General features: G+C 34.4%; 1 pseudogene; it reads right to left on the bottom strand.

Annotated features, from left to right (window-relative positions):
- Nucleotides 1-3,122: 3,122 nt before the first annotated feature.
- On the bottom strand, nt 3,123-3,248 carry LOC126882835 (U6 spliceosomal RNA; annotated as a pseudogene).
- Between the last annotated feature and the right edge of the window lie 2,749 nt (nt 3,249-5,997).

Raw genomic sequence — 5,997 nt, forward strand, 5'->3', positions numbered from 1 at the left:
TCCACTGTATTAAAATTCTGGCTCTTTTCTATGATGCTCAGTTTATTTTCTTCTGATTGTACTTTTCTTTTTGATTTCTCAAAATATCTTTTATGTAGGGAATGAAAATCATTAGGTATTGTCAGCTTCTGATTATATGGCAAAAATTTAAATTGTCCAGGTTTATCTTTATTCAATGGTCCTCTCTGGGAGGCAGCAATTTGGGTTCCGTGAAAAGTAGGTGATTTGTCAAAGGTCTCTTCCAAAATGTCAATGTTGTCAGCGGCAAATTGGACAAATCTGTCGGGTACCAATTGTTTCGGTATGGTCACATGATCATTCTCCAAGTAAAGTTAAATTTCTTCTTGGGCGATGCTGTTACGCGCTCTAAGAGTATTGATGTATGAAATTGAATGACCGCAGGAGTGCTTTGCTTCAATGAGTTTTTTTGATCTTGTTTCGTGATGAACTAAAAGTCCTAGCCCAATACGCTTTGGAGTTTTTATTTTTTCCTTTGAGCAGGCAAAAATAATGTCTTGGCAAATGCTTAGGGTTTCAGTCTTCTTTTCATTATCGCTTTCATTTCGGACTATAAGGTTAACAAGAGAATACAAGCTTTCACGAATAGACTTTTGGTAGTCTCTAACATTCATTTTTTTAAGTCGGGCTCAGTTGACATCTTGTTTATCTCTTTTCGGATGGTTTGGCAGATTTTGACTAGAATGTGTTGCTCCGATGCACCGAAACTGAAACAGAGTGTCAGATTCGTCGTGGTTGTGCACGATTGTTTCAATTGCCTGTTCTTTCGAGAACTTCCTTAAAAATTTTGTGGGCTCGTTTTGTCGGAGACCTTACTGATTCAACAGCATCCCCAAAATGGTTTTTCATTTTTTTTATTCTTTGTTTCTCGCTAATGTTGTCAATGCCACTAATTTCACGATAGCTTTTGCCAATCGATTTTGTATTGTATCCTTTACCTTTCTCAAAACCCTTTCTCCATTTCTTCCAAAAGTTTCCCAAATGCTTCATTTTCTGTTTTGTTAATATCAGTATTTCCAACAGATTTTTTATTTAGATTGTGTAATTCAGTTGAAATGCAAGCGGCATGATATTTTGTATCCGAGGCAATTAAGTCGTCTCCAGTTCTCGCAAAGAACACAGGGTTGCTTCGTGATATAGCTCTTAATTTTTCTTGTATATTATTAGTCATAACTTGGCATAGTTTTTATTTCGGTGAGCGCTTCTGACAAAAGATGCACTTTTGTGAATTAAAAGGTGATCGCAAGGGCTGTTTTTGAAAAATATCTTCTCTACGAAACGTCAGTTTAGTATTTTTTTACTTGTACGAGGCAATGTTCTTTGAGCTCGTATAGGATTTGTAACAATTTTTTTGCCATTTAAAAATCTTGATTTTGTAGATCATCAAATTTTGAGAATATATGCCGCATATATTCATCATATTATCATCATGACAATTTTTCATATGTTCACTCGGGCATTGAATAAAATTTTTTTTAGATCTTTCTTGAGAATTAACCAGCCTTCCTCGTTCCAAACAAATAAGACACACATTTTGAATAAAAAAGTCTTGTCCGACATCAGATTTTCGGAAAGAAACATGCCTTAATCTGATTTTTGACTCAAGTTAGCTGTCAGAGCTGCTGCTGTTTTTGTTAAATCCATTTCTAGATGGATACAAAAAAATTTTAGCTGTAATACTAATAAGTAGGTACAATATTGTTAACTTACCAATAGGTTTAATTAATCACTTTTAATAATATAATTAACACAGAAGAACTTTATCATGTCTCACTTAAAATATCAGTGGATTTCGCGCTAAAACTAAAGCTTGTAATAGTAAAGAATTTAAAGAAAGAATATCATCTCAAGGCAAAAACGACCCTAACAACAACCCAGTCAGTAGAGTCGATTAGGGGTTGATTCCCGCATAGAATCTCGCCCTTCCTCGCATCTCTGCGTTCACCACTGTCCGTCGTGACATGCCGTTCGATTTATTTAATTTTTTCTTAAACTAATTATCCAATCAAAATTCCAAAAACACTCCCATGTTCTCTGATATTTGGTCTATAACGTTTATAGAAAGTCATTTTTTGCTAGACCCAATAGTTTTCGAGATAGAGCGATGTAGACGATTTTAAAAATATGGGTTGTCAGGGCAAGTGATTTTATATGAAGGCGCTCCGTATACAACAATGGTTTGACGTATTTTTATAAATTAAAAATAAATATTTCTAATGTCCGGATGGGTATGCAACTTTGAGGAATGAATTTTCGGATATTGCACATCCGAAAAACGACGAAAAAAAAATTGCAGTTTTTTTATGTAAGGCTCCCCACCGGTCCCCTCCCGCAACGATTTTTGGACGACCAAGTGATTTTGCATAAAAAATATATTAGAAACCAAAAAATATGGGTTTTACATTTTAGCAACAAAGTGCCCACGAAAATCTTTTCTAGAAGCCTTTTGCCCGTCCATTTACTCTACTAAGAGATGATGACTCAATTTTTGCTTATGTAGTCAATAAAACTTATGTATGGACCCTGACGGTTAACAGAGGTGACGGTTAATGGAGAGACAGATAATCGAGGTTCCACTGTATACGAAATTATACCCCGATACACTTTATGATGTTTTAGAAATGTCGGCTGCTGTATTTTAACCAATTTCAAAGCAGACTTTTTTAATAATTCTCATTTAAAAATTTCCTGTTTTGACATCAATTTTTAAATATATCTTCCATTCGATTTTGATTGTGCTGTCAGTAATGTCATGTCACTTTTCAACCAATGTTGCCATATTTTAAAAAATACGATTTCTTGCAATTTTTTTTTAAACATACATACATAGTACATAATAAAAAAATGTGGAAGGAATCACGATTTTGCATGTTTTACAATAGCTTTTTTATGGCAGTTTAGATTGCATCAAGGTTTGATTAGGTTTTGGTCGCTCGTTTTTGCATGTCTTCCAATAGGGTTTTTATGGCAGTTTAGATTGCATTAAAGTTAGGTTTGATTAGGTTATGGTCGCTCGTTTTTGCATGTCTTCCAATAGCTTTTTTATGGCAGTTTAGATTAGGTTTGATTAGGTTATGGTGGCTAGCTAAGAACTTTTTAAAAAGAATAATATTATGTAGTATGTCCTAGTATAAAAATTTTGCGTGTCATCCTTGCGCAGGGGCTTTGTTAATCTTCTCTGTATTGTTCCAATTTTAGTATAGTTACCTGTGTACTGCCGAAGCGAGTACTTTTTAAAACATAAATATAACAAAATTTAAGTTTCTCCCATCAAATATCAGTGTTATTAACTGTGTTTACTACTCATTTCTTTGTTGAGGGGTGATACATTGTATCAATCACCCTTTTCAAATTTCAGATTGTCAGATGTGTTTACAATAGGGGAACATGTTGTTTTAGCGTTGTTGCCAAATAAATTTTAAAACAAAGTTACATATAAAAACAGGGTTAATTCATTTTACCTTTTCAGTCATAAATATATTACAATAGGGTTCAATTTCCAGCGGTGGGATGTAATAATATTTCTAAAAACGTAAATTTGACAACTTCCCAATCAGACCTAAACATTCTACAACAAGTTGAAGGGTCTGAAAGGATCATTTCTTTCTTTGTTCCTGTCTTTTGTCTAGTGAAGTCCTGCTTTTGTCGAAATGAAATGGCGGTGGGTTGTGCTTTGTCTGAAAGTTGCTATATGGAACTTAACAAAGATGTTATAATGTAAGTACAAACATAAAGACTCATATATGCTATTATTTCAAATTCTTATAGATTATAAATACAGTGGAACCTCGATAAGTCGGCCCCCGATAACCCGAAAGTCCGGCTAACCCGCACCGATTTTCATCAGATAAACATTTCAACAATAAAAATGTATGTATTATGTTAAAACATTTTATCTGTAGCCGCTTCTGGAATGTCTTAAAAATATCGAGTTTCATTGATAAAACTTGGCTTGGACCATAAGGGAGCGTTCAAGTATTACGTAACGCGATTTCTGAAGATTTTTGACTGATTTTCGCTTCTGAAGCCACGATCATTATCCATTATCGGGCTATCGCAAACAACAGGCACCTTTTATTCCTTTATTTATTTTCAACTGTCTTTTAAAAAATTATTTTTAGAACAATGGTCTTTTAAACTTTAAACAATGAAAGAGCCACTGTTCTTAAATAACATAACATCGTTCCGATGGCAGACGAAATTGACACAACTGAAACTGACCGAGTTTTTTGTTACCTAGAAATGAACAATACTCTATCTATACCAGGGGTGGCCAAGATCCTTGACAGTCCGAGCCATTTTTCAAGATTTGAAATTTTTCGTGAGCCACAATTAAACAATTATTATTTAAATAGTGTAAAAAAGGTATTAAATTTTTCTCTGTTTGGACTACACCAATTTTAAGTGGAATAAAATTGTTCACATCGTTGTTTCAAATATGCTAATAATTCTACAAGTAGCTCTTACTAATTCAGGATACTTCGATTTTTCATCATCCTTCCATCTTTTTTTGAGACAGCTTACTGATCTTCTACCGTCTCTCAAAAACACTGTCTTTAACACTCTATGTTCCTCTGATCTCACCACATTGCCTGCCCATCTTAGCTTTTATATGTCTGACAATGTTTTCAGTACCATACACAGTCACCAATTCAACATTACGTCGCCTTCTCCACTCTCCCGTCAATTCATCTTTTTAGGGCCAAATATCATTTTGAGAACTTTCCTTTCAAATACCAGCAGCTTATCTATTTTCCGCTGATGTAGAGTCCATGTTTCACTTTCATATGTAACGATTAGCGGAATAATTGACATGTACAGTCTTAATTTAGATCATCTTTTTAGCAGCTTAGATCTTGATAATGATGATAGGAAGTATAATGCTCTATTCCACGCAGCTATCCTTTCTGAGACCTCTTTTTATATGTGGTTGTCATCTGTGGTTGCCGCCGCTACATATTTAAACTCTTTTACTACTTCGAAGTTGTGGTTATTAATAGTTATGTTCTGCCTAACTCTTGGTCTTGGATTTTTGGTTACTAGTGTGTATTTCGTCTTCTATTTGTTTTGTCGAAAGCCAAGACTACCAGTGGTGTCATCGTGTGGGAACGCGTGGGAACGCCGTTCCCTCACTGGTTAAGAAAAGAAAAAAAAATAATAGAGAATTTAGGTTTTGTAAACAAAAATTAGCAGTGCGTTCCCGCACTGCTAATTTTGCCATGACACCACTGAAGACTACCTATTTTTTCCTCGAGTTGTGGAAACACCTCTCTCACGTCTCTTGTAGAATGAGTGACTGCATCTAGATCATCAGCAAAGGCCAACAATAGTTTTGATCCTTGATTCGCAAATCCTCTTATCAGCTCAGATAATATTTTACTTACTGCTTATATTTTAAGGCCAAATTGAATAGGAACGGTGATAAGGAGTCTCCTTGTCTAAGTCCTTCTGTTACACTTTATATCTGTTGTCAGTAATTTAGGACATTTTGAAATACAAAAATTAAAAAGTAGCTCAGATACTTTTATTGAGAGCAACAAATAATCCTTCAAAGAGCCACATGTGGCTCGCGAGCCACAGTTTGGCCACCCCTGATCTATACTGTCTATACTATACAATATACAACTATAATAGGTAAGTTAGATGTGTACTGTGCATATATATTTCATGTTATTTTAATTATAACGGACTTTATCTATAAGTATACTGTATTTTATTAATTTTTACAATGCTCTCCGGCTAACCCGGATTTTCGATAACCCGGATCGGCTGCGGTCCCGATTAATCTGAGTTATCGAGGTTCCACTGTATAACAATTTTTTGCTTTTTTGAAAATATGCTTTTTTGTGTTTTTTCTTGTTGAAACACAAAATAAATCCTAAAAGACTCAAAAAAAAGGAAAAATTCATGGAAAAATCGAAAGTTACAACAAAAAGTGTTATAAAAGTATAAAACATGCATTTTCACTACATAAAAATC

This window comes from Diabrotica virgifera, chromosome 3 (genome assembly GCF_917563875.1).
Source record: "Diabrotica virgifera virgifera chromosome 3, PGI_DIABVI_V3a".
NCBI lineage: Eukaryota > Metazoa > Arthropoda > Insecta > Coleoptera > Chrysomelidae > Diabrotica > Diabrotica virgifera.